The sequence below is a fragment of the Topomyia yanbarensis genome, chromosome 2, assembly GCF_030247195.1.
Source record: "Topomyia yanbarensis strain Yona2022 chromosome 2, ASM3024719v1, whole genome shotgun sequence".
NCBI classification, from domain to species: domain Eukaryota; kingdom Metazoa; phylum Arthropoda; class Insecta; order Diptera; family Culicidae; genus Topomyia; species Topomyia yanbarensis.
Window position 1 is genome coordinate 429,979,012 of NC_080671.1, and position 13,706 is coordinate 429,992,717.

General features: G+C 36.5%; 1 protein-coding gene across 15 annotated transcripts in view; it reads right to left on the bottom strand.

Moving 5' to 3' along the window:
• The window catches only part of LOC131685364 (F-BAR domain only protein 2), a 124,785-nt gene extending 120,102 nt beyond the window's left edge, over positions 1-4,683 (bottom strand). For 9 of the 15 annotated variants that reach the window (XM_058969053.1, XM_058969051.1, XM_058969052.1 and 6 more), the window contains exon 1: positions 4,128-4,650. The gene's annotated coding sequence lies outside the window, so the exon portion shown is untranslated. Of the gene's footprint in view, positions 1-3,926; positions 4,080-4,127 lie in introns of those variants that run through there. The other 6 variants (XM_058969044.1, XM_058969042.1, XM_058969043.1 and 3 more) reach the window with 6 other exon arrangements.
• Positions 4,684-13,706: the final 9,023 nt, after the last annotated feature.

Sequence of the window (13,706 nt, forward strand, 5' to 3'; positions counted from 1 at the left end):
AGGGAATTGAGGTTAAAACCGACCCCTAAGCTTAACACTTTTTCTGGGGTACCACAAAACCATTAAAACTATAATTTCTACGCAGAATTCTTTTTCCGAAACTTCTTAACGAGGCTTAATTCTGCCAGCTCTTCAAAAAATTAATTTCATCAAAAATTATTGGTTGCAAAACTTGGAAAACAAAGTGACTTCTCCTAGGCACTAGGATCATTTCTTATATTTCCAAGTAATCGTTACGAAAATCATTTTATGTCGTAAGAGAAGATTTGCAAGTGTTCTACATTCGGCTAATATGATTCATTCACTTATAAGTGACACAGTCTTCTTAGTAAAACTATCTGGTTCAGACTTTGATTTTTTGGGACTCTGATAATCAACAATCTACCGAGGCATACAAAAGATCATTGTCTCACTGTGATAAATTTCATCTATGACAATCCAAAAAAGCACTAGAAATTCGGTTTGATGAGCCTTTTGCAGAAATAGTAAAAGCTTCAATAGAAATTGATAAGCCAAAATTCTACTTTATTATTTTCAAAGAGATTTATAAGAAACAAACGCAAAAGTATTTCTATGTATTTCTGCTATTACTATAGTGTGCTGATAGTGTAATTGATGTGTCACAAAGATCCTCAGCATTTTGTAATGAATCACAAATAAACCGCTATATCTAGGGACTAAAAAAAATATTTTAAGAGATTTGGTTCATTAAAAAGAAAGGTCCCGATTTTGCCAATGTCCCCGTTTTATCAGCTCAAAATACACCAAGGGGCTGATAAGAACGGATTTTCACTGTAAATATACGAAAACAAAAAAGAAAAAAATTCGCTAGAGGAAGGAGTCGAACCTGCATCCGACCGCGGTTGTGTGTGATCTCGCTATAGAGGCAGGGATACGATCACTGTGACCAAGGGACTATTCATAAATTACGTAACGCTTTTTGGGGGAGGGGGTACGACAAATAGTGCGCACTGTTGTTCGGGTAGACGACAAAACAAAAACGGGCCAAATCCGCGCGAAATCTTGCGCGGTTCTGAAACCCAATAATTATAACAAGTGGCATTGGTTTTTATTTGAATCTTTTATTAGTAGGCCAAACAAATCGTGTCTTATTATTTGTAAATATTTCCAGCCTTCAGAGTTATTTTGGGATATTACAGCCTAAAATGTTTTCGACAAATGTTATAATTGTTTTATTAACGAATATAATTTGGATCGAATCTGACACCCGTTTGATTTTGATTTGTCGTTATTGAGAATGCAAATGACATTCATTCAACAAAGCAATCCGTCATAGTGCAGAATAAGGCTGACTAAATAATAACGCAAAAACATACGGGCGCCGAAAATTTTTATTGCATTCTTCCTACCGCACCATGTGACCGTGGATCCACATGCTTCTCATTCGAATTACGAACGATGAATGAAGCACTTAGCACAAAATTGTATGCGCGACTTTTACAACTACCCAATATTCGATCAGGTCGCTTGGATGCACCGTATTGACGACTCTGCCTAAAATAGACAATCAAATCGGCTTTTCCGCGGCACTTTCGAAAGTTTTTGTTTTTTGTTCTCATAGAAGTCATGCATACTTCGAAATTTAATAGAAGATCCCCAAAAATTACTGATAACTACTTACTTATGCGCAAATTGGTACATCCAATTTTTCTTTTAAGAAAAATAAACGTTGCATACTAGTAATGATTATAACTGAACACATATTCAACTATAACCAACTTCCGCCTATGAGTAAACCACTCAGGTTAAAAAATAGCTGTAAAATGTGTTGTTATGCTCCGATCTTGATGAAATTTTGAAATCTTTTAAAAGTATGGGCGTGGCAAAGTGCAAATGAAGTCTCGGAATGGAATCGTTTAACGTCATTCAGATATAATTTAACTAAAAAAGAATTCTAATCACAGTGCGCTGCGGCAAATTCGCCTTCGAGAAGGTTACAAATATTATCGAGCAAATAAAAAACCCATTCAAAGCCTCGAATTCCAGAATCCAGGCCCGTATGCTGTTTGCCTAGGTGCTGATGAAGCCGAAAGTGATGTGTTTTGATTGATAATGAAACCTATACGATAACCGATATCAAACAAATTCTGTTGCTCAAGTTTTTTGCGGTTTAGCTAGCGAAAAAAAATATGATTCGGCAAGGAATCTGTTCCTGTGGCACGAAATCCAGCGTTTTCGTCACAGATAACACAGCGAATGCAAAAATAAGACTTCCTCAACAAACGGATGTTACTCTGCATTAAGTCCCATGGTGGACCGTTACGTTTTGGACAGACTACGCCAGCTGCCCTTACAAAAAGGATGTGCTAGAATGATACGACAATGGAGTCCACTTGATCCCAAAAGATCCGCGCAATCTTAACCTTCCGGCAGTCGCGCTAGTTGCACTGAGTGCACGCTGCTCTGAAAATTTAGCGAAATCGTCTTATACCACCAGCGGCTGCTCGTTCATTGGGCCAAAAAAATCAAAGAAATTTGTGACAATTTGTGGGAAGGGGAGTCAATTTTCGATTTCGGATCCTGCCTTTAGGGTTATTTTTTACATAATTGCTTCATTTTAGCTCAACATTTCGAAGTATTTTTTTCTGCTGGATGCCACAAAAAATCATAGGCTGCTAAAGCCAAAAAACAACTTTCTCGGCCGTTCACTGCCGTTATAAGCATATTTGTCCCATGTTCTATAGGATTCCCTATACACATGGGACAATTATGCGTATAACGGCAGTTCACCTGCAAATAGCTTCTTCTGCTATAAGGAAATAAAGCAAACGACAAATAACAGTCGTCTCCACCTATTGATAGATAACGTACTGTTACTTTCATTCATGAGGTGCTGATCGCATTTCCGACATGATGAGTTCTTCGAGACGAGTGATGCAGCAAAGTGGGATCATATTTTGGTTTGACACTGTGGCTGTTGATTTCGAATATTGCCGTGTCCGTCCATCTGTTTCCGAGGTGAAACTATGTTTGAAAGTGAAATAAATGGAGTTCAAGCTTTTGGAAATCACAGTTTTATAGATCAATCATATTTAGAATTATGTACTGATAACGTTCAACAGTTCAGCTGAGGAAGCTTTCAGCTCATTCCAAGTCCAAAAAAGTTCTTTCATTTTCCAGGATTTTTTATTAGGGGAATCCCTGTAATTGGAACAAAATTCAAAAGAAAATTGTGTACTAGGTGAAGGAAAGATAAAGAAATTTTCATTGAACATTTAATGTGACATATGGGAAGGAACAGTCAATGTTTTAAATAATTCATGAAGGTCCCTAGCCTTGATTACTTTCGCAAAAACTTTTAAATGTCGGTAAATTAAAAACTTCAACCGTCCGGCGAACAAGGAATCTTGAATCTATGGTTTAATATGTGCAAGAATTTAGAATTACGTGTTTAACGGCCTAGATAAATTTTGGCATCAATAACTCTAGAAACAAGGGAATCAAAAAATAATATAAGAACTTTGTAATTTATTAATCGCAACGTAACCTGTTGGTTTCGCACCACTAATCATGTATAGAACTTTGTTGCCTATAATCGCAAATCAGTCCCATTTAAATAGGTATTCTCATAGAAAATGGGACGTTTTTTTGTTTGCACATGACCTGCATCTCATCAACAGAATAGTGAAAGGGTTGACGAAAAGTAACCAGTTTGCTGCTCTGATATTCCATGTCAGGGCTGAATGCTAAAAACCCGTAATGAAAACACCTGCCACTCTTCGTTTTCTACACCAGAACTCGCACATTAGTCTTTCTGGTTGGCTGAGCAGACTCGATGAAAGCATACCAATTCTTAACACTCCTTTTTTCGCATAAAACACACAAATTGATAATTGTTCCACTGACTTCTGCTGCTATTTTCCCGTTAGCTTATGATTCTTCTTCGCCATTGTGCGTCTGCTCACCGTGGCCTCTTACTCTGACTCCGCCCGTCCGACGGGGCTTTGTGCTGGTGCAATTAATTCCAACAACCGGATGATCAAGTGTAATTTTTCCAGCATTCTGTGCTTGCTCAGCCACATCCAATAAAACTCGTTGCTCGCGAATAAGCGGAGGAGCAAAAAAACAGCACACGGGGAGCGCCCAGCACATTCAGACACACTTACACAAACACTAGCGTTTCAGCTTGGCCAAACCGAGCATCCTCCTCCAAAATATACGAGAAAATTTATTCAATTTCCTCCATTGTTACACAACCAGACGGAACGCTGATTGGCGGCAATGATCATTACATTCCGGACAACACACTACAAATCTAAATACCTGCCGCTGGATCGACTTCCATTGGTCACGAGAACCATGTCGGAAATCACCTGCAGCAAGACATTTTTATTCCCCACCCTAAAATTCTTTTTCCACCTAGCTTCACCTCTATACGCAACACAAAACTTTGAACAAAATCCACTTCCAAAGGCTGGCACACGAAAACGTATTCGTTCTACCTACAACTCGCAAACCGATGGCTATCGATTACGCGTAAAAATCGACAAATTTCGCGACGCCCCGCATAAGTAGGACAGGATTACACTTCACTAATGGCCACCGAGAAGAGAAAAAAAAAAGGTTCCGTCGTGTACCGTTGGCATTTGCTCTATAGCAACAGCACCAAACCGATCCGGGTGAAAGAACGTCCAAGAACACAATGAAGGAATTCGACATTCGATTGCGACATAAAAAAGAGCGAGAGTTCGTGGCAGGGGCGATTGACAGTTCTAATGACGTCGCGGGCCGCTAGTCGACAAACGGGTAGGGTTGCCAGGTCTATCGTAAGCAATTTAGAATTATTTTTATTTTTGAAAGATTGCTCCAGCCAGAAAACAAATGGTATCTGCCGTGCAAGGCCAGTCCACCGATCAATTAACCCCAGGTATGCCAACCTTCTAGATTTATCTGGATTGTTCCAGATTTTTAGGCGTCGTCCAGACATCCACATTTATTTTTTCCTGATCCAGATTTCAGAGATTTTGTCCAGACTTATTCAGACAATATGAAAAATAACAAAATAAAACGCAAGATTCGTTGATTTTTAAACCACTATTTGACAATCGCTGGAAACACCACAAATCAAAATGTATTCGCTGAAAGTTAACAAAATTTTCCGAATTTTTCTCAGCTGAATCTTCCGGCAATCCAAAATACTGTAACCTCAGAAATTCAAATTTAATATCAGAGTCGGAAAATGTTTTTCATTTGCCAAAATCAGGCGAAACTGACGAAAGAACGAAGCTTCTTTCCATACCACTAGCACTTTGCGAAATCGAAAATGAGACAACGGGCTAGGACAAAGCAAGCATGTAGCAGAGCGTTTTCATTATTCTCTCCGCACGCTCGTTTTCGCTTTGAGATTCAGAATGATATTGGTAACTTCGATATTGAGCTTACTGCTGGGGAAACGAAATTACGCTAGTAATGATATTTATTTGTCGATGCTCGATTCTGTAGATTTGCGAGCTAATGATGATATTGTAAGACGGAAGCCTGATCGGTGTGCATATTTCTCATTTTAACTATGTTCTAGTTGCATTATTAGATGCACATTTCAATAATTTCATTTAATGAATAAGAATTACAAACTATTGAGCATGCATCAAAACGAAATTGAAATTTCGGATTGTTATAGGAAAACGAAAGTCGCTGCTGCTGCTACTCGTTTTCGTAAAATCGAGAGAGGAGGGGACATCGCCTTTATTGTTTTATTTTTTCATATATTTTAGGACAAAGATGAATTCTCTGAATTTCGTCGTTCATTGAATAGGTATGAGAATTTTAGGCTCTGTTTAATATAATTCACGGATTCTCTATGCTGAAAATTAAGCATATGAATTCCGAATGGGCGCAACTACAGAATTTTCAATAAGTCGAGACATATTTGTTTGACAACCAAAAAAATGTCCAAATACAGCTCATAGATAGAACTTTGGCCATCCAGACAATTCCAGACTTCTTAAAAAAATATTACAGATCTTCTGGAAAAAACACTTGGCATCCCTGTAACCCTCCGTGCCGGAGTATTTTGTGCAACACCTTCCGAAAATCTAGCGAAATCTTCTTTCATCACCAGCGGCTGCTCTCTCGGCGAGCCATTCGCGCGAGTGACGGAGGGTTAACGGCCAGTTTAACTTTCAACGTTCCCCCATAAAAAAATTGACATTTGCGAAACTGTGCACTCGACCGACGAAATCGGGTGTCTTCAAGATCGACCTATTAATTTACCGACTAAGTTGAATAACGTCAGGGGAAGATTTTTGTTACCATATTAATCAGTAGATTTTATAAGACTGATTCTGGTACCCGACTTAATCGACTGAAAAATCGCCTGGAAACATTTTGTTGCATCGGAACAAGATTTAATAGTCATATTGTTCCACAGACGAAATCGGTTCTCGTATTGTTGACAAACGCTAAAGTCAAGCTTTATGTTACAAATACAATTTTTATTTGTTTGGCATATATTTGCAACAAATTGAAAGTGAAATAGCAAAAATTACAGACACACAATTTTAACAGAAACAAGTGATTGTATACCTGACTATCGCTCGGATTGATTTGGGTAAGTCTGATTAATGTTTCTGTTGTTAGTTTTTATTATTCTCTATAATATGTAATTGCAGATGTATTGAATCAATCAGACCGTTGCCTGTACGAATGAAAAAAGGAAGTAAAAGAAATTCCAGGTCGCGTTTTAAGAGCAAAAGGAAGGTCTGTAATTGTAATTATTAACAAGTCATACCAAGTTCCAAGCGTAAGTCCTATAGATTTTTTTTACATGTACATAAAAAACAATATTAATTTCACACTTTTTTATGTGTAAACTTGTCTTTTACTTATTTCGAGAAATTCCCAGTGAAGGTTGGATTTGAACAATTTTAAACTATCGACAGATCTACATATTTAATCGTTTTCAATCAACCGATTTCGACATATTTCGTCGACCTATTTCGTCTGGTGTTGCGTCGACAGACACTCATGTTAAACTCTCATAAGCGTCGATGCAACAATTTATAAATTCGTCGATTTCGAAGTCGGGCGATTCAGCCGACCAAAGCCGATTTAGTCGCTGGGAAAATCGGGAGGATTTTTTACGGGGTCATTAAAGAATAAGATTAAATGATAAATCAAATAAATCCATTTTCATTTAGAGTATTTCTCGACAAGCATATGATTACGGCCTAAAAGCCAACTGTCGAAATCCACTTTGAATGGAAACTCTGGACAAACCGTTACATGCCAATCACAGATGCTGGTAGTAAACGAAAGAGAAAAGTTTTCTCTTTCATAAACTGTTGTGAACTGTGTTCAGCTGGTAACGGTTTGTCCGGAATTTCCATTAAAAGTGGACTTTGACAGTTGGCTTTTAGGCCGTAATCATATGTTTGTCGAGATTTAAACCACTACTAAGGAAAAATACGCAAATTTACAAAAGAAAACGTGGAAGGTGAAAAACAGCCGAAACGCCCAACTACAGTCGTGATTCGCTGGTTGGGCCACAGCCTCTGTCCACACGGTAAAAAAATTTAACCCATTTTATGTATTCAAATTGCCCATTTTCGGAAGTTATTCGAGCTGTCAAAAAAATGGGTATTTTTTTTTGTTTCTAACAATGAGTACTTTTTATTCATTTCACAACTACTCGATGAGATAATGTCAATGGGTATATTGATCTTGATAATGGGTGAAAAATCCTTAAGCATTATTTCAAGCGAGTTAACCTGCAAACTAAGGATCGTAGTGGAACCTGCAAATTATCGCCCTGCATCGGAGTCCGTGGCGGAAACGGAACATTTCGGCAATGCTCCGAAAACAACGTTTGTTTAGACTACTGAGGATGTTGAAAATATGCGCCAGTTCGGCATTTTTATAGCAGGCAAAAGAATATCCAGTTGGCGGTTTTATTTTGTTAAGTAGTTTAGCCATCAAAAATATATCCAGTTGGCGGTTTTATTTTGTTAAGTAGTTTTAGAATAGGATTTCTATCTAGATTCTTATACTTTTTTAAGGAAACAATAATGTGAAATAAATGTTATTTTGGGTCTTTTTTTAATTCAGAAATAATTCTATTGACAGTATTTTTCATTCTGGCGCGAATTTCATGAATGTGTATTTTTTACGTATTTTGTTGTAACAGTTCTGCGAAAAATAATGGGTGAAACCAGAGTGTATGTAAGGAGAGTGAAGACAACTGTCATGATTATCCGTCAGTGATATTCCAAACGAACAAACGACCTGTCAAAATACATGAATTTGACTCGTTTGGAATGACACTGACAAATAATAATTGTTCCAATTTTGACAGTGTCGTCACTCTCCTTATATGCACTCAGGGTGAAACATACCCAGGTTGACGTACAAGGTCTCTATTCATTTATGGGTACAAACGCTTTACCCATTTAATGGGTTATTCCACTTTTATTGAAAATGAGTAGTTTTCTACGCATTAATGGGTACTTGATTTTATCAGTTCAACTAAGGAATTTGATTCGCTAGTTCCCAGTTAAACTCATTCCGGAACCGGTTCGGATTTCTGAATGGAGTCATTATGGATTCCAAATGAAATGCAACAACCGATTCCGACTCAGAATCGGTTGTTGCATTTGATTTGGAATCCATAATGACTCCATTCAGGATTCCGAATCAAATTCCGAATGGTTTGACCGGGTTGGACCGACTGACAAATCTAGCCAAACATGTCAAATGGTCCTAAGTGCAAATGACAGTTTCTCTTTGTTTACTTTCTCTTTCGCTAATAACTCGGCAATTTATACGTTTGTTACTCAACTCTTAGCAGAATAAGCTAGTCGAAATCAGAGTTTTTCGATATATCCTGAAACAATATTGAAAAGTTTTAAGATGACGCCTTAATAATCGAAAGAGAAAGTAAACAAAGAGAGGCTCTTATTAGCACTTAGGACCATTTGACATGTTTGTCGAGAAATGTGAAAAACTCTCCAAAGAAGACATTAGTACTGTAAAAGATTGTTAGATAGATTGTCAAAGCAAATTTGACATGAGATTTTGGCGTTCAGATGCTTTTTAGTTGGACCTCTGCTAGTTGGACTACTGTCCAACTAAAAAGCATCTGAACGCCAAAATCCCATGTCAAATTTGCTTTGACAATCTATCAACAATCTTTTACAGTACTAATGTCTTCTTTGGAGAGTTTTTGACATATGTCAGTCGGTCCAACTAGCGAATCACGACTATATTAATAAAATGACTGAAATAGGGACTTCCGGAAGAAATATGGCCAACAAATTAAATTTTGAAAAAAGGGCTGCGTACCAAAGCCACGAGTCACGACCGTCCTTCCACTTGTTCGTTCAGAAACGTAATGAACGTAGGAATGGGCGATGTCGATGGGATTTTTTCAAAATCGATTTTATCATCTCGAAAAATCAATTTTTGGCATCCGATATTTTCGATTCGATGTTTGACAACATCGCTTTTATTGATTCAATAAAATCGATTTTACCTCCAAAATTCCCATCGAAAGTGACGCGATTTTTTCACAATCGATCTTTTTACCTCGAAAAACCGATTTTTGGCATCCGATCTTTCCCGGTTAGATGTACATCATTTTTTTGAGTTAAAAAGATCGAAGTCACAAAATCGATTTTATTTTTCAAAATGCCCATCAGTAAATGTGAAGCCTTGGAGATTTGCCTATGCGGCAATTTTCAGGAAAATGGAAACATCTGGACGGGACATGCGGATAAGAAAAAAACGAGTGTCAAATTGATCCAGCTATGAAACGTCATTTTGAACCTGTGTGAGCCAGAATGAGAAAGCTTGTGAGCAATATGTGAACCAGAATGAGAGCGTATGTGAGCAAAGTTAAAAACGAAGAATGAAAAGGGGAAAGAAAACATCTATCCGCATGTCCCGTCCCAGGGAAACATACCCCAGTGCTAAGCAGATGGAGATTTATATCAGCGTTGTTTATGTCTTCCATCACAGTCTATAGAGAACAGTTGCACAAAGGGTGAAGGCAAAAAAGCCTACCTATCGAGCACAATTGGAATCCATCTCTGATACCTCTACAGCAAAGTTGGATTCTAATTTTGCTCGATAGGTGGACTTTTTTCGGCTTCACTTTCTGCACGCTTTTTGCGTACCTTTATACTAGGGCCTTTATCTTCCATCATGTATATTAAGATTTCTGGCAGCTCCTTCTCAACCAACGAGGTTGATCCTAAGGTGTGGCAATGCTATTGCTCTCTCGCTCGATCTCTGTAAAGCACGGGGACAGCAGATATATGGAAAATATATGGAGTTGAACTTTATTACGTAATAAAGTTACAGAAATTGAGCGAGAGAGCAATACAGCATTGCCACACTTTAGTATCCAGTATATTGATTCTCAACCACAGATGCAAAGTCAAACCAAAGGAGTTTGGTATGTTTGCCTCACGAAATACCTAACCTCAACCGGTAATTGAAATGCATTTTTGTTTTGTTTTACTCACGAAATAATTCGGCACCGTTTCTTTTTTAACAGAAGTAGACAGGTCAATAGACTCATCCAACTGGGTTGGTATTGTACTGCTTTGACGTTTAAATTGGGAGTAAAATAAAACTTTTACACGGCGAATTGGTATGCAAACAAACCACTTCTGGGCCTGAAGGGAAGGCGGTAGTATAAAAATGCGAGATTTCAGTGACCGTATTTTAAACATCAGATATCTCAATCGAGCTATGCTTCATTCGGATGCACTGAGTAAAAAACTTAACCAACGTTGACTTAACAGTCTATTGACTTATCCAGCTGCGTTGGCATTATGCCGTTTTGACGTTTGAATTGGGAGGAAAACAAATCGTTTACACTACACAGAAAATTGAAAGGTCCCAGTGTGTGCATATTATTTTCATCACAGATTTATTATATTGTTTTGTTTGCATTACATACATTTTTTATTTAGTATATTGGGTGTTCATCCACAAGTGGTGACTTTTCATCCCTATTGTTTACATCATTCGGTTAATTATTATTAAGATATAAGATTCATTCGCAGTTAAGTGATTTTTGCTGTAGGGAGTTTTAAACCCACTTTCTAGGGGCAGATCACTTGTGATGCATTTTTAAAAATCAGCTAAATTAAATGCATTTCTGTCCATCAAAATAGAAATTCGTAATGTATTTTGCGTTGCGCGCAATGTATTTTGCGTTGCGTGTAAGACGTCAAACCCTACAAAAAATTGGCCCTACATTCAACAAAACGTCGAACAAAGTGAATACGCGTAGGACGTTTGTTAAACAAACTTTTCTGCGAGGGAGTGCAAAGTTGATGCAAAATGGAAATTAAATGCATTTTTTCTAATTTGATGCAAATTTGTTATACATTTCTAGAGTGATCTGCCCCTAGCCTACTTCTCATGTGAATGAGGAGCTAAACAAATCTTACAAACTTATAAACTATAAAGAGAGATAATCGTTGCAATTTGTGATTGCAACGATTTTTTGTATGCTTATAATACTGTTCGTCATAATTTCTAATGTTTCTTTGCTATACGAGTCCGTGCAACTCGATTGTGCTAGACCAGGGAGGATGCTTCAAAATCATTTTCAGAATTTTGTTCTGAATCCTTTGAAGCGTTTTCTTCCTAGTAGCACAACAACTTGCCCAAATTGGCACTACATATAGCATTGCCGGTCTAAATATTTGTTTATAAATTAATAGTTTGTTCTTTGGACAGAGCCTAGAATTCCTGTTTATAAGAGGGTATAAACAACGACACGATTAGACACTGGCATTCCAAAACTGTATCGCAAATCTGACTACCCCTCAGTGACTCAGGTAACTCGTGCTGTCAAATATGACTTTTAGTTAGAGAATGTATGAAACTAGCAGCACTGAATGTAATACGATCGAATCCAACCTCCGTTTGATGTTGCTGTCGCATTGAGAATGCAAATGACATTCGTTTGAAAAAACGATCTGTCGTAATGCAGAATAAGACTAAGTATATTTCACAATGCATTAGGGAACAACAACATACAGTTAATTAATGGGTAGCATTAGGCATAATGATAAAGTAAGGTCAGTGATTGAGACGAACGGGAAGATTTCTAGTTGACTGTCTGTGTGAAAAGTTTTGCTTTTGACTTTGCTTTCTAGAGTAAGAGTAAGCAATAGATATTTTGTAATAAATCTAATTCCAATAAATAAATTTTATAGAACAAGAATTCATGTCCTTGGAGCGAAATAAATTTTAATGAGGTATGCATAATTAGCATTTTTGACGGTTATAGATTTTGATGAACACCCATTCCATCGGGATAATCAGTGGAATTAACGACTTACGCCGCACATCTCAGGAGCTCAGAAGCAAGATCTTCAATACTAGGACTTTAGCGGCGTAGTTTTCTCCCATCCCACAATCGAAGATATCTCGTTAAAGGGCTGCGAAATTTGTTTACGATTCCACAACCGAATTGTACAAATTCAGCTGAGTCGGGTCGAAGAACAATTTTTGCAGTTTGCAGTGCTAAGGCAATAGGGATCTTTAATTTGGGAAAAATTGTGCCAGTTTTTCGTATTTATTGATAGCAGGTGTTCTTCCGAGTGCACTCATATCATTCTTAAATCTTAATTATTCTTTTCTGATTTTTAAATTTAAAAAAAAAACAAATTAAATTCAACCAACAAACTGACAGTTGACCGACTAAATGACGTATCTGCAAATATCTCGTTCGCCTCATCGTTAACCGGGACAGCACCCCACACAGCATGATCTGGTACTTTGTCAATCCGCTAACAGCCTGCCATCCCAAGTTTCATCTGCAAACTATGGTAGATCTGATAAGGCAACCTATAGAGTCGTGCAAGTCGCACGGGTTTTGATGTGTTATTGTCCTAAAAGGAAACAAACTAAAAAATGTTTTTTTCAATAATTTCAGGCCTAAAAATTGGAAAAGGACTGAGATATTAACTCACGGTACTAATCTGCATCATAATATGTCTTAACCCGCACACCCTTAAAGATCCCTATTGGATCATTTAGCATATAGCTAGATGACTCAATAGGGATCTTATATATATATATATATATATATATATCTATATATATATATATATATATATATATATATATATATATATATATATATATATATATATATATATATATATATATATATATATATATATATATATATATATATATATATATATATATATATATATATATATATATATATATATATATATATATATATATATATATATATATATATCTATATATATATATATATATATATATATATATATATATATATATATATATATCTATATATATATATATATATATATATATATATATATATATATATATATATATATATATATATATATATATATATATATATATATATATTCTCCGTTCCATTTGATAAATTTTAGGTCCAGTATACATAATATAACATCTCGACTAACATATGATTAGGGCCGTAAAGCCAATGATGTCAAACCGAGAAAAATGAGACTGAAGTTTAGCATATCTTTTTTTATTCATTAATTAAAGTGGTCTATTAGTCCTAATGAAAAAATGTCGCTCTTTGGTAGATAAAACATTAATCTTTCACGTCAAAATACGAAATAGAAGCAAAACATTACATATCACCACTTTTTTTAAACAAAATGCAATTTACGTCCTTTTTGCGCACTGCCGACATCCCTGCACTCAAAAAA